General features: G+C 45.0%; 1 protein-coding gene across 13 annotated transcripts in view; it reads left to right on the top strand.

Annotated features, from left to right (window-relative positions):
• TLN2 (talin 2) overlaps nt 1–15,351 on the top strand; it is a 422,904-nt gene that overhangs the window by 72,634 nt on the left and 334,919 nt on the right. For 4 of the 13 annotated variants that reach the window (XM_034660886.1, XM_034660888.1, XM_034660887.1 and 1 more), the window contains one exon: nt 4,387–4,470. The exons of the other annotated variants lie outside the window; for them this stretch is intronic. The gene's annotated coding sequence lies outside the window, so the exon portion shown is untranslated. The remainder of the gene's footprint in view (nt 1–4,386; nt 4,471–15,351) is intronic. 13 annotated transcript variants of the gene reach the window in all.

Below are 15,351 nucleotides of genomic sequence, written 5' to 3'. Positions count from 1 at the left end.
ATTCTTTCCTCCAACGGTTTGTATGTTTTTAAGGTTCTTTTACTTTACAAAGTTACAATAGTAATTTACAATCTGTTACTTTAAAAGAAGAAAAGGAAGGGAAAGATGTCTAAAAAGGGACCTGCTGATCCTTTGTCTTGATATTCCTCATATTGGTGACCCCTGCCAAGGATTGTAGCTTTCCGGGCCCATGTTGCATGCCAGACTTGGAACTTGTCCCCCTCTTTGTACCAGACTGTACTTTTTTTTTTTTTAATCACAGTGTGACAAATTTTAGGATGCTATGGGACAGAGATACAGGCTTTTCCTCCCTTCAAATGTAATGTTAAACAGTACTCAGATATTTACTTGCCATCCTTCCTGCCTCTGCTTCAAGACAGGGTTCTGTCAATGTCTGCCATTCAAAATGTCCCAACCCTAAAGCCAGCATTGCTTACAGGGCATTTGGGGTTGGGGGGTGAGGAATGATTTTGCCTGCAGCCCATAGGTACCCCTCTTCTAACAGATTGTATTTTAGTACTAATTTCTTACCTTGTCCAAAATTGTGGGTCCATGGTGACATCCAGTCACAATTCTTGTTCCCCTTTGGGACCCTCCAAGATATGTTTGTTTTAATTAAAAAAGAAAGGCAGTGATTGCTGATTAAGGAATGACTAAGAGAATCTGCCAGCTTTTACTTCTCCCTCCTAGCAGACAGAGCTCTTACTGGTTCAAAACACACCAGATGATATTGTTAACCATCTTTGCTTTTTGAGAAAAGAAGAGACTTTTTCAAGGTGGTATCAAGACTCTACATAAAATCCTCATTGTGCCCCTTTGTGAGAAAGCATTTTTTTAACAAAATATATAATGTTCTGCATGACACTTTAAAAACATCAGACATTGATTCTATGCTAATAATAATCTATCCTGAATTTAACAACTGCATATTTCTTTGTTAATTATTAACATCTTGTAAACAAAATTTTAAAAATATTTTGTTTATTTGCCAGAGAAAGAGAGAAGCAGGCTCCCCACTGAGCAGGGAGTCCGATGCGGGACTCGATCCCAGGACCCTGGGGTCGTGACCTGAGCTGAAGGCAGTTTGCTTAACCGACTGAGCCACCCAGGCATCCCTCTTAAAAAAAAAAAAAAAAAGTGACCTTTCAATTTCTTGTTGCTGGCTGGGGTTCTTGCCTTCTGTCTCCCCATTTACTTATTTACTTGATAATATTGCAATGAGTATTTTTGTAATACATCCTTGAAGACCATAAGGGCATTGTTGTAGGATTTCAAGGTCAAAAGATAGACAACCTTTTACAAATTGACCTTTCAACAGATGATTTAATTTATATTCCTAACAACTGTGTGAAGGCCCTCATGAACACAGAATATTGATCTTAAAAATTTTTTGTCATTTTGAAAGCCAAATAAATGCAAAAATATGGTGATGCCAGATCTGGGAGTGCATAGGTTTTTGAACAAAGTCTCTAACCAGCTGGGGTTTACCACGATGTCTTTGCTGGTTCTGCAGCTAAGCCTTCAAGGCCTCATTACAGAGGCCCTCTGAGCTTGCCTGGTCTCCGATGGCTCCTTTTCTCTGTCTCCCACCTGTTCTTGTTTATACCCATTGGTGCCGGGTGTTGATAAATGCTCAGGAGTGACCACTTCTGTTCAAGCGTGTTTGAGAGGGAAGATGTGGGTCAGGCTGGAGGTTGCTCCTTACTGCCCATGGAGGCCCTGGCCTCTCTCCCATGTCCCTCTCCCCCTCTGTTCTAGCTCAGAGGGAAACTCCTTGACATGCTTGCGGTGGCTATGCTGGGCCGTCCCTGTCTGGGGTCTCCCAGGCACCCAGAATTACACTTGTCAGAAGCCATTTCTCCAAGGCAGAGTCATGGTCCCACTCTGTCAGTTAGCAGGCATCTATGGCAGCTCCGCCCTTGAATAGGAATGGATGATGACAGGATGAGAAAAGGCTGAGAAAATTCCCTGTGGGGTGAGTTTTGCTGACCTGCCCACCCTAAAACAGGCTTTTTTCCCTCTGTATAGCAGCCAGTGCCCTGTCTGGCTGATTGCTGCACTTAGACCTCTTTGGGGCCAGAACCACTTCTAGTGCAAGTCCTTGGTGTATACATACTCTTGCCTTTAAAAAGTGATGTTCTGTATCTCCAGATGGATCTTCTGGGTGGCTTACCTGATGGGCTTCTGTTTTGAGTAGATGCAGTGAAGATCGTTGAAAGCAATTACAATTCTTTGCTCCTGGATCCGCCTTGACCTCCTTCCCCGGAAACCGCTCTCGTTGGGGTACATACTTGCAGCTGATCGTAGAATAAAGTGGAAGGTCGGTCTGTGCTCTAAGAAAACCATCTTGACAATGGCCCCAAGGCTTGGCACCGGCCTTACTAATGAGACCACATAGTTGTCAGGACAGTAGCTGTCTCCCCCAGATGTTTTGTTCAATGGGAATATTTCCGTGATAAAAAATGCCCTCAAACGCCCTTCTGAGGGTGGAGGCAGTTAAGGGGCTCCGGCCCTGTAGCCGGAGCGCCTCCCTGCACCCATGGATTCCATTTGGGAGCATGTGTTCGGCCAGCTGCATGGCTCCCACGAGACCAAAGGGCAGCTGAATGGAGAAGATGTTAGGGAAAGTAATGAGGTGGGAGGAGGGAGGGCCGGTGACCTCTGCGCAGCCTCTGAATTTCCAGGGCCGGGTTTGGGCTTTGCTGTTTGGAGTTCACAGCCCAGCTGCTGCCACTTGGACCTGCAGTGGTGAGGATGACTCAGAAATCTGGAAGGAGGCCATGGTGATTTCACTACAGGATCAGAGGCTGCACTAAAGCCCTCTGGGGTGGGAGTGGTTGCTGGGGGGTTGGGGGAGAGCTTTCTGATGAAGCAGAGTAATCTGGATGCTAATGCTCTAGGCCACTGGGGTCTGCCAATTAGTAACTTGGGACATACTCTATTTTTATTACTGAAAAAAGAACTCTGATGGCAAAACATTGTACAAAACAATAGTAGATGATATCAAGTAAGTTCAGTCTGTTAACGGAGGTCATTCGTTTTGTGAATTACCTTTAGAAATCCTTTGGTTAAAGGGATGGGCTTTTTTCCCCAGGGGTGCCCCAGGAGCTTCTGGGAAGTCAAGAGGTGGTGTCCAGGCTCTACTAATCCCATTTCTCAGAAAGGATGAAAACTCACTCATGTCCAGATGAGGGAATAAGGTTTCTATCAGTTTTCCACTGGTTCTGCCACAGAGGACCCAGAGTAGTGACATGAAACACCACTGATGTGTTACCAGACGTCTACAGAATTAGGTGTCTCACTGGGCTAAAATCAAGGTGTGGGTAGGCTGTATTCCTTTGGGAGGTGCAGGGGAGAATAGAGTCCTTGTCCTCTTCTAGATTCTGTAGGCCACATGCTTTCCTTGGCTGGTGACCCCATTGCTCCATCTTCAAGCGCAGCTACATTGTGTCTCCCTCTGACCACAGCTGAGAATCTCTCTGATTTTGAGGACCTTATTGATTCCACGGGGACCACCTGGATAATCCAGGAAAGTCTCACCAGCTCAAGGTCCTTAAGCATATCTGCAAAGTCAGTGGTGCCTTGGGATGTAACGTTGTTACAGGTCCTGCAGATTAGGATATAGATCTCTTGGGGAGCCATTCCATCTACCACAGGGGGCTATGACAGGGTCTAACAAATGTGGTGGTTTCCTAGGCTTGACTGGGAGGTTAGTGGCAGATGTAGGTTCAAGGATCCAGGTGTTCTGACTGATCAGGGCCCAAGTCTTGTCCTTCTTGCCATTTGCTGCACGGTGTGATGCCCTGTGGAGGTGGAGTGGTTTCTTTCACGGCTTGTACGTACCTTCATCACACCTAGCTTGTCCCTGGATAAGAGGCTGTGGGCCTGAGGAGAAAAAGAGCCATCCCTCCCTAATGGGGGAAAAAAAGGGCAGAGGCATGTGAGTGGGGGGTGAGTGGCTGAAGTAGGAGTTGTGCCCTGCTGCTGGAAGAGTGTAGGCTGATTGTGGTCCCATTGCATTGATGGAGGTCTGTTGTCAAGGCTTCTTGTGCCAAGGAACAGACACAAGTGAGCTAGCTTCAGTGGGTGGGGCTTGTGGCGGTCACTGTAGCTGCTTACTGCAGCTAACCTTTATTAAGCATTTGCTGTGTAAGTGGGAGAGCACCAGGCACTCCCCTCACCCCATGCATGCTCACTTGTGCTTGATCTTTGAGAAGCCCCTCTGGGATATTTCTGTACGGTTCCAGTGCTTCTCTACTTACCAAAACCAGATCATCTCTCTACCTATACTTCCTATGGAGATATCACCCTTGAAGATCTCTCTGTTTTGCTCACCACCTCCCAGCTTCCTGGCTCAGTCCTTGTATCTCAATTCCTGATTCCTAGGAGATGCCTCTAAATGGCTGAGCTTGAGCCAGGTGTCCAGTCGGCCTGGAGGTGGAAGAGGGGCACAGTCACTTGGTTCTGTGGGTGAGTAGATGACAGATAAATATAGTATGGGGAGGGGGCCATGCCTTATTTGACAGATATAACTGGGGAAATGTTTTGCAATGTGAATTTGTTGTTTTAAAAGACTTGATTTTGAAATAACTTCAAACTTAGAGGAAAGTTTCAAGGATACAGAGAATTCTCATGTAGCCTAAATGTAAATGATCCATTACAAATAGTTTGCCACATTTGCTTTATCATTGTCTTCATCACTTGCATTTTCTTTTTTTTTTAATAAAAATTTATTATGTTAGTTACCATACAGTACATCCCAAGTTTCACTTGTATTTTCTGAGCCATTTGAAAGTTATGGCATATCACTTCACCTAAAAATACTTCATGTTTTCCCTATGATCATGAACCTTTCTTTTCATAACCAGTTCAGTTTGTAAAAACAGGACCTATATAACGTTGTTCCACTGTTACCGAGTATACAATTCATATCTAAGTCTTGCCACTTACTGCAATAATGTTCTTCACAGCAATTCTTCCCTTCAACCTAGGGTTCAACCCAGGATTCTGCAGACTGTGTGCAGTTGTAATATCTCTTTAGTCTCTTGGTTGAGAACAGTTTCTCTGCCTTTTTTTTTTTCTTTCATGATATTGACATTTTTGAAGAATGTGGGCAGATTATTTTGTAGCAATTTAGGTTTGTATAACTCCTCACTCTTTCTCTTGATGAAATGTATTTTTGTCAGGAAGGCTGTGAAAATGATGCTTTGCCTCTTAGTACATCACATTGGAAGGCATGTGATATCCTGATGTTGGTCACAGTTAGCTTGGCCCCTGTGGTTAATGTGGTGTTGAACTGGTGTGGTTTAATCTGTGTTCTAGAGGACTTGAGCCTTCTGAAGCTGGGCATTTATAGGGGACTGTCTTTGTTAAAATTATGTTGAGTTTGCAAGTGCTTTCCACACATGGGATTTTCCTGAAGTGGGCACCCTTTTTCCCTGCAAGGTGTGTGCTTGAATATAGTCAGAAGGGCTGATGTCCTCAGAGCCTCCTTGTGAGGAAGAAATTGCCTGAGGTTAGAACAACATCATCTCTGCTCTTTTGGCAAGAGTGAGGTCCATCACAGAAGTAGAGGCACAATTGTGGTGAGAGCGGTGGGTTCCCTTTGACGGCATCTGACTGTCCGGGCTGCCTCTGAATTACGTAGGAGCAGAAGAGCGATTAGGACACAGAACTCTCTTCCTCTCGCACACTTGACAGGTCTGTAAATGCTAAAGAGGATGGTCCGGGTGCTTTGCCACTGCGTTCCTTTCCCATGGATCTCTTTTCTTGAGACACTGATGGCAGGTGGCCTAACGTGCTTTGGTCTGCTTGCAAGTTGTTACCATCTCAGGCTGGTAAGATGGTCGCTCTTACACTGATGGTGGGTTCCCTTTATAAATGTGACTCTCGGGACTCTGGAGGCTGCTGCGTGGAAAGGATATCCTTCTCAGAGCTCTGGAAGCTTCCAGTTTGATTTTGGACAGTTTTATCCTGGATTAGTGCCTCTTAAACTTCTTCCAGTTTCACTGTTTAATGTTGGACCAACATCTGTTGGACATTTGACCTTGTTGACCCCTCGAGCTGTTGTTCCCACTTGTTGCTACAGAAACAAACAAAATGAGAGCATGCAATCCACTTTAGGATTAATAGGAAAAATGGTACTCTTTGTAAATAAAGGATCAAGAATACTTATATACCCTGACGATCCTCATATACTGCTTAAAAAAAAAATAAGTGGGAGAATACAAAGGAGTGGCGCTTGGGCAGTATCCTTGAGGTCAGGGGCTTTAAATTAAAGGGACAGTTACTAAGATTTAATTGATTTATGGGTTCATTTGTTTCTCAAAATTGTTTTTAAGATCTGAGCAGTTGTAATGCGGGGGTTATCTCTACATGACTGGGAACACGTTGTCAATGTCCTCAGAAGAATCAGCAGTGACAGCAGGCCCTCAGCACATACCAAAGACAGCTGCTTGGAGAATTAAATAGGCCTGGGCATATATTCCCAGAGGTTGTGCTTGTGCCTGAGTTGTAGTAAAAATTACAGGCAGCCTTAGGAGAACTAGATGTGGAGATGTTCCATCTTCCCCAAAAAGATGTTAATAATTTAATTCCTTCTCCTGTGCCTTGGTATCAGCAAATGCTTCTCAGGGCTGTGTATGATCTTAATTTTTAAAGATGCTGGTTTGTCATTTGCTTTTCTACGTTTGGAGTTTTTTTGCTTGAGGAGGAGACCTAGGTCAAGTGCGTATCACTTTTTTTTCTTTCTTTTTTTACATGAAGTCTTCTGTGCCGAATACAGAAATACTAAGTAGTTATGGGCTGGTGCTTGTCCTGGGTGGGGAGTGGCTGTTTGGGAGGGTGCGGGAAGGGGAGCTGAGGTTGATGGAATAGGAGTAAGATGTTCAGGAAATGCAAAAAAAAAAAAAAAGTACTGAGAAGAGCAAGGTAAACAAAAAGTAACCTAATGAAAATGAGTGGTACCTCTTTTACTTGGGTGTCCCCTGGCAAGGAGGAATTCAGAATGAGCGAATGTTCCAAATAATTGAAGTGCCCCCCCCCCCCCCCCCCCCCCCCCCCCCCCGCCGATAGTAGGCAAAACTGTTTTTCTTGTGAATGACTGAAGTCTATTTTATACTTTCCCTCTTTAAGAAGTAGGAGGTAAGTATCATTTACCTTTTCCTTGTGACTCAGAATTCTCTGCTGGGCCAAAATAGTAGCTGTCACTCAGACAGGGGACATGGATAGTTGCCCTCTGCCGTGTTCTATCTCAGTTGACCATCTCTGAGTCAGCCTCTGGAGGCCCTGTACTTGCGCTGTTCAGATAGGACCATAGTTTCAGGCAGGTTATAAAGTTGCCAATGTATATCCAATAACCAAGTGGATTCTGGACTCAGATCACTCTCTTGTGACTTCACACACATGGGCTTGTATTGGGTGTTGACTTAGTGCTTGAAAGTGTTTTCTGGTTGCTCAGGGTTGGTAGCTGTTATGTGCCGGGTCATAAACTGTAGAAAGAAGACAAAACAGAGAGGCCTGTGTCATTGAAGGATAATCATCACTTAGATTTACCAAGACAGGGTGAGCTTGTCACGTAGGAACCGTCAGGGTAGTCAGGAGGCAGAAGACAGGAGTGAGGAGAAAGCCTTGGGCCGTGCCTTTACTAGGGTTTCCATAAGAATGGCAGGGCAGGGGAAAGAGTTAAGAATTGTCTAGTTTGCATAATTCCAGTGGGGTTTTGGCTATAGGGGTGATGTCTTGGTCCCTGGTGGCTGGCCCTGGGATGATTTAGGGCAGGAGAAGCGGGGCTTGGTGCCTGAGAGTTGGATAAAGGGGATGCCAGGGATTGGGGTATAGACTCTGGATTGGCTGCTTGCATCTGAAGGGTATTGTCCTGGCTGAGCCCTTTTCTGTCTCTAAGAATTGGCCAGCCCTGGAAGGGGCAGTCTCTCCTTGGTCTAAAAGCCCCTAATGCCAGAGTATCAAGAATATAGAAAATAGAGTTAATATAATTGGCTCTGTGATGCATGGATGTCACGCTGATGAATCCAGGATCTGAGACTTCACAGTGAGAGAACAGTGGCCTTGTAACAGATGGGCTGAGGTTGCTGACTCTCCCAACTTGCAGACTGTCAGATTCCTTTGGGGTCCTTACCGTCCTCTGTTCTTAACTGTGTGGTGCTTGGAGGCTTAGCGACTGTGGGAACCACCCTTCACTACTCCTTTCTGTTAGAAAGAGGTGTCTTCATCAGTGAAGGGCATTTCCTCTGTTCTTTGCTTTATTCAGGAATGTACTCCATGCGGGATGCAGCCTCATTTCATTAAGGAAAAACAAGCAAGTAACTGGCCTTTGAGAATTGGGGTAAAGGGAAGGCTTGCTGGTGGGCAATTTGGTTTCCTCTCAATTTCTGGTGGGTATGTATATATTTCAGTAATGTACCAAATGCCTAACAGAGTCCTTTTATGAGCAGGCTGTTATTCACATGTTTCTTAAAGCTTTTGTTTACTGTGTGAGTAATACATGGTATTACAGATAAAATAGGTAAAATACATGGTATTACAGATAAAATTTCTTTTTACCCATTGGTAAAAGAAAACAAAAACTACCCCATAATCCTGCCATCTGGAGATACCTTCTGTGTTAAAGATAATTCCTCAATATGTAAATTTCCTTTTGTGATTTTTTTTTTTAAAGAACATTCCACCTCACCCCCCACCCCATAGCGTGAAACTTCCCAAACACCGAAATTCATAAATGAAAATGTACAAATAAGGTTTTATGTTATATTAATCTAATCCAAATAACTGCCTTGTGTTATGGTGGAATTCTTGTAATCAGGGAACTTCATAAATTCTGACCGCTCTAATGACCTTGGGAAGGTGTTGGAGGTCGTGCTTCAGAATGAGTTAAAGAGCCCAGGACGGTGTTCTGGCTACCTTCCCACTACATTATGTTGGAGAACTTGGGGTGTGCATGTGGCCTTCTTTTAAGAGGCTGAAGGATTGGAAATCTGGAAATAACTTACTAGCATATGATTTGTGCTCCCTTCTGCCTTCTATGGTATGTGGAATAGGATGTTTGTAGTTCATAGCTGGGAAGCCAGATAATGGGCATAAATCATGATCTGGGAAGTATGGTCCCCGAGCAGCTGTGGGTCAGCTGCTGCATCGGTAACTCAGCAAACAGTAAACTTTCATCTTAGAACTTTAAATTGTATCAGAAGCCATGCTGCCAGACAGTTGTCCTACAGCTCTGGGTTCCAATCTTGCCTATACCTTCTAACGGCTTTGTGAGTACAAGCCAGTTACAAAACTCCTGAACTTGCTTGCGCTTGCTCACCTGTGAGATGCTAGGAACCTACGTACCTTATAGGATTGTTGTGAGAAGGGCATTAAACAAGATAATGCAGGTAAAACACTCAGTACCATACCTGGCTCCTAATACTCATGCAGTAAGGTACTGTCTTCCCTTCGCCCACACCCTCCCTTTCTATGATGTTTATGACGGTGGCAGGGTTTGAGCAGGTTATGATCAAGGGTGAATCTGTTCTAGGCATGCCTCACAAAAAAGAAACCTAGATCTAAACAACCACTGCCCCCTTTTATTTTCCGTATAATCTGGTCCAACACAGGACAGGCAAAAGATCTGATGTAAGTAAACCTAACCTCCGCGTCTAAAAGAAGGGAGGGTCCTGTTGGAGGTGGTTTTTCTATCTAACTCAGGGATGCAGCCCCTCCTCTCTCTGGGTGACCCAGGGATTTCTTCATTTCCAAGAATTAAAACTGAGGCCAAAGGACAGGAGAAGTGCCAGGAGGCTTCATGTGCAGTTGCATCCTCAGTGCTTTTAGCATCCTGAATTATCCCAAGGTTTGCAAGCCCCCTGAGCTGGTGTGTCCGCTTGGAGCTGGGGTGAGCACAGCCAGAGGGGCACCCTGGCCCTATAGTCTTTTGCTTGGGGCAGACTTTGCCCAGGGCTGAGGTTGTGCGTGGGCCCTTGGTAAAATTTAATTACATCATCTGCTTAAGGGTGGACCTCAGCTGGCAGGGTCTTGGGGGGTTTAAACAAAAGCATGAGCCTCTCCAGAAGCAGATTAGGTAGATGTCCATCCAAGCAGGGGATTTGTACATGTTAATTCTCAAAGGAGATATCTGACTGGGGAAGGACTGTGTGACCTTATTTAGAAAAAAGGCTACACTTTGTTAACCTTTATTCCCTTAAGAAGGAAAAAAAATCATTACATGGCAGAGGTTCAGGCCCCATGGGGGTTTGTGGGTTATTCTCCATTTCAGGAGTCTTATTTCCATAGACATGATAAAATTATCAGGAACTTCTGCTTGTCCCCACTGTATACTCTTTGATTTGGAAAAAAGAAAACTATTGATATTTTTTGCATAGTCTAGGCTTTTATCCCTTCCTTCCCAACCCCAACAGTTAAGGATCTTCCTGTATAAGGAAGAGGGGGGAAAAAAGGCAATCATCTGGAAAGACCTTGCCCTGTACCTCCCTCCCACCGCCATGCTCATTCAATACCAGTAAGTGGGAAGGAGCTTCTAAGCAGATGATCTCAGACAGCTGAACAAGTGACATGGGGCCCCTTAGAGCCTGTCAGTTCAGCTCCTCCTTCAAGCGTGGCTCAGATGCTGCCCCCTCCTGATGCCTTTGCAGGGCACCCCACCCCCAGCTTAGCCCTCCTCCCTGTCTGTTCCTGTAAGCTGTTCACATCTAATACCGAGAAGCAAGTCGAGTAAGGGAGAGCGTGCTCATGTGGACTCAGAAGACCTGCGCCCGAAGGCAGGCTTCACCACCTCCCAGCTGTGTGACTGGGCTTCTGAGCTTGAATTTCTTTCACTGCACTTGGGATTATACTGTGTGATGCCTTCTCTGTCTCCCAGCTAGACAACTGAACTCCTGGAAGACAGGATGTTGTTCATCCTGTTATTTCCAGTCATTTATCTAGTCATTCATTTCTTTATACAATTATCCTCCTAGGACCTAAGAATAGAGATGCACATGATACATCGTGGCACGTGGTAGGAATTACAAGCTGCTCCTGGTTTTTTTTTTTTTTTTTCCCTTTATCTCCTCTGATACAGATAAGTAGTTAAGAAAGCTTTGGATCTTTCTCCCCGGAGCATTCATGAACAGGGAGCGGCACATGACTCTGCCCACTGACCTAAGTGAAACACTTCTGAAACCAGTCTTAGGACAGCGTCTTACGGGGGAAAGTATCTCCAAGTTCAGGGATAAAGTGAGAACTCCCTGTTGAAAATTTTCCTGCCCTCTTGCCAGCTAAGACCAGGATAAACAAGGGCTAGAAAGGGGGTCAGAGCATATAACTTTCTAGTGAGATGGGTAGAAATTGAGAGCAAGAGGCTGAATATATGGAATAGAACCTGAAGTACCTTGTTAAATGGAAAGTGGATATAGAAAATTTCAGAACGATGGTATTTCAAATGGGCTCAGCTTTATCACCCCATTCCACCTGGAGAGGGTAAACTGTTATTACTCTTAATTTTCCAGAAGCAACTTCATGTGGGAAAGCCCTGAAGGACCACATTCCACTTGATCCCTTTTATTAACAAAATTGTACTTTGCAGTGAGGTGGGGTGTGGCTGGGGAGCCCTTTCAAGATTGGAGCCTGGAGGCTTCTGGGTGGTTAATTGCATGTTTGCCTTTTGGCTTCTTTCCAAGTCTTTCATCATGGATGACCCCTTATCTATAATTTTTAGGCAAAAAATCTGCTTTTCCTCTTTGTGTTTTATGAAGCTAAACAGACGTTGATAATAATCTAAGCACTGGGTTTGGGAAGCAGTGAAGGTGGATGAAGAGGGTCAGGATGGATTCTCCTACAGATGTCAGCCCGTGGAGGCTGCATCCAGGTATCACAATGGTTGAGCAGTCTGGCCAGCTTAGCTGGGGGTCCTCTTCCTGACTCCTCTCCCCCAGATACCTTCCAAGGCTGCTGGCTTTATCTGTCTACAGAGAGGATGGACCCATCTGCTGGGATAGGAGATGTGCGGGGGGTGGGGTGTGTGTGCCAGGTGGCCTAATTCTCAGAATGCCTACTTGACTGGCTCATCAAGCCTGGCTGCACCTCTCAACCACCTATACAGCTGAAATGAGATGACAGGGATGGAAGTTTCAGATGAGGGTTGGAATTTGTGTCATGCAAGAGCCCCGTGTGTGGCCAGGGCTGAGCACCACCACCTCTCCTGACCCTTACTACTCAGAAGCTCAGCGTGTGGCTCATGGGTCCAGCAGCATCTGTCCCGTGGGAGCTCATTCATCATGCAGGCCCCCCCCCCCCGCTTCCTCCATCAGAACCCACTGTGTAACTGGTCTGCAGGGCATGTGCATGCACATGAGGGTTTGAGAACCTCTGCTCCTGTATGGTATTGTGGTAGGATTAGTGCTTGATGGTTTCTGGAAGTGTGATTTTAACTACATGCACTTTCATCTTCTACCACTGCTTTCCCTCCTAAGGATTGGGCTGCAATTTACGTAGGTCAGTTTCACACAGTCAGGATAGGTGAATCCTCTCTTCTGGATTATGACTTTAGTTGCTTGGCCTTCTGTTGTCTGGTACATGCACATACTGTGTTTCAGTTAAACATACTGAAGCTGTAAAGCAAACTGTGTTCTATGGCCAAATAGGGAGGATTGTTTGAACTCTAGCTTCATGGTCTCTGCCTCTGTTCCATGGGCTTTGAAGTCTCCCCCCCCCCCCGATGATGATTTGCTCCTTTTTTGGGTGATGAGTCCCCTCACATGCATGAGTGTCACTGCCTTTGCCGCAGTGTGTTGACATTCTTGTTTACATTTCTGACCTCCATGGAGATAAGGCCCTTATTCATAGCTGCATCCCCTGTGTCTAGGGCATACTTGAAGCATAGTAGGGGTTCAATAAATGTTTACTGGGAAAATGAATGAATGGCATCTTTCCCTAAGAGAAGGTGAGGTGGGGAGGGGCAGAGGGAGTGGAAGAAAAGAATATCTCAAGCAGACTCCCACTGAGCACAGAGCTCAACACGGGGCTTAATCCCATGACCCTGAGATCATGACCTGAGCCTAAACGAAGAGTTGGATGCTTAACAGACTGAGCCACCCAGGTGCCCCTAAGGGTTCCCAGTATACTTCTGAATGTGGGTAATATCCATGCCCTTGGGTTTTTTTCCTTTACTTCCTCCCCAAGATAACGGGGGTGGAGAGAGGGTTACTTTTCTATTGGAAATGATAGTATTGATTCAAGAAGTTTAAATCTATGGAGATGAAACAAAATTAGGCTGAATGGAGGGATCTTCTGTTAGATGGTTAGAATGGCTATTTAGGACATCTCTGGGTGACTTGCATGCTTTAGTGTTTTTCTCCACTGCTTCTGGAACTTGCCATCTTACAGATGCAGAGTTCCTGTTTCCCTTAGATGGGAAGCTGTTTCCAGGTCGAGCAGTTTCTCTGGTTAATAACCTTAGAAAAGGCTTCCTCGGAATTCTGTTGCAGTCCCCCAGAACTCAGCTAGCCATGGGTCACTCAGAGATAACAAGAGTTCCGTGATGATCATTTGTTTTTCCTGAGGATGATTTTATGCCGAGAGACTCCCCTCTGCTTAATGTAACTTTAAGCAATTTTTAATTGGAAAGATAGATTTATTGAAAATTGTAAAAAAGAAAAGTGTTCCAGTGCCCAAAAGTTCTTTCCTTGCTGATGGGGTTGTGGGTACTTCCTGCAGTATACAGCATTCTGGCTTCTCAGTGCTGATGCCTCAGCACTGAAGGTCTTTTACCTGCTGTTGGAGAACTAAGGAAAGACCCACACTTCCTGTCTTGAGAAGTCCATCCAGAATTATATACCAATTACAAATAAGACTGACATTTCTGTTTTTAAAGTAAATATTCTGATACTTCAGTCTAACTTGAATGTGCTTTTCTAAATATGTTTTTAGGTTTAGGATGTGTTAGCATTTCTTCTGCAAGTGGGGCAGCCCCTAGCATCACCCGCAGATCCGGTCCGTGAGGTGATATTAAGACTTGGTGTCTGGGGCACCTGGGTGGCACAGCGGTTAGGCATCTGCCTTCGGCTCAGGGCGTGATCCCGGCGTTGTGGGATCGAGCCCCACATCGGGCTCCTTGGCTGTGAGCCTGCTTCTTCCTCTCCCACTACCCCTGCTTGTGTTCCCTCTCTCGCTGGCTGTCTCTATCTCTATCAAATAAATAAAAAAAAAAAAAAAAAAAAAAAAAAAAAAAAGACTTGGTGTCTTCGAGGTCATGAAAAGGCTCATAAGCTATTTATTTTTTAAACTTGGAGTAACTATTTGAAATAGCTTAGAAGCTTGTGGACAAACCCTTTGTGGTGGAAGTGACAGAAAGGCATCTTTGGTTTTCTAAGGAGCTGGGATAATGTCAAACAGTGATAGCAAAGCAAACTACTATGGAGAACTAGGTGAACCCTCAAAGCTGCCTCAGCGCCAGTGTCCTTGTGGAGGGAGGGTGTTTCATATTGAGCAAATTTTCTAGATAACCTTGAAAGCTAATTAAAGTAATTTTATTTAAAAGCTTTAGAAATCTATCTAAATAGTTATTGAGCTGCGTTGAAAAAGTTGCTAGAACAGTGTTCTTCCTGATGATTCAGAATCCTCATCCCTGGATGCTATTGTGGCGTACCGAGTAAGTGATTTGAGTACAACTCTTTTTGATCCTATGAGCATGGTGCTGAGTGGTGACTCGTGGAGCTCTTTGAAGCTCCCTGGTGGTCAGTGGTCAGTTCGCCTGCTGTCAACTTGTCTGTCCTTTCTTGTCTGCTTAGTAGCTACTTATCTGGCAGTTGGACCATTTGGCAGGCTTGTAGGAATTAAGCATGTATAATGATCGAAAGTTATGCATTCAGGCAAGAGGGACTGGTTTACACCAGACAGCGTGGGGGCTGTTGGGCAACCTCTTCATGTGCCAGAAGAAATTTTTTTTTTAAAGATTTTATTTATTTATTTATTTATTTATTTATTTATTTATTTATTTATCTATTTATTTATCTATCTATCTATCTATCTATCTATTTATTTATTTATTTATTTATTTGACAGAAAGAGGGAGAGAAAGCACAAGCAGGGGGAGTGGCACTCCCCCGCTGAGCAGGGAGCTGGATGCAGGACTTGATCCCAGGAACCTGGGATCATGACCCTAGCGGAAGGCAGATGCTTAACCGACTGAGCCGCCCAGGCGCCCCCAGAAGAAATTTTTAAGAACAGGTTCTGGGGGGTGCCTGGGTGGCTCAGTTGGTTAAGCATCTGCCTTCGGCTCAGGTCATGATCCCCGGGTCCTGGGATTGAGCCTCTTGTAGGGCTCCTTGCTCAGCGGGGAGCCTGCTTCCTCTCCCC

The sequence above is a fragment of the Ailuropoda melanoleuca genome, chromosome 5 (genome assembly GCF_002007445.2).
Source record: "Ailuropoda melanoleuca isolate Jingjing chromosome 5, ASM200744v2, whole genome shotgun sequence".
Lineage (NCBI taxonomy): Eukaryota > Metazoa > Chordata > Mammalia > Carnivora > Ursidae > Ailuropoda > Ailuropoda melanoleuca.
The sequence above is the reverse complement of the archived record's forward strand: the minus strand, read 5'-3'. Positions and strand labels throughout refer to the sequence as shown.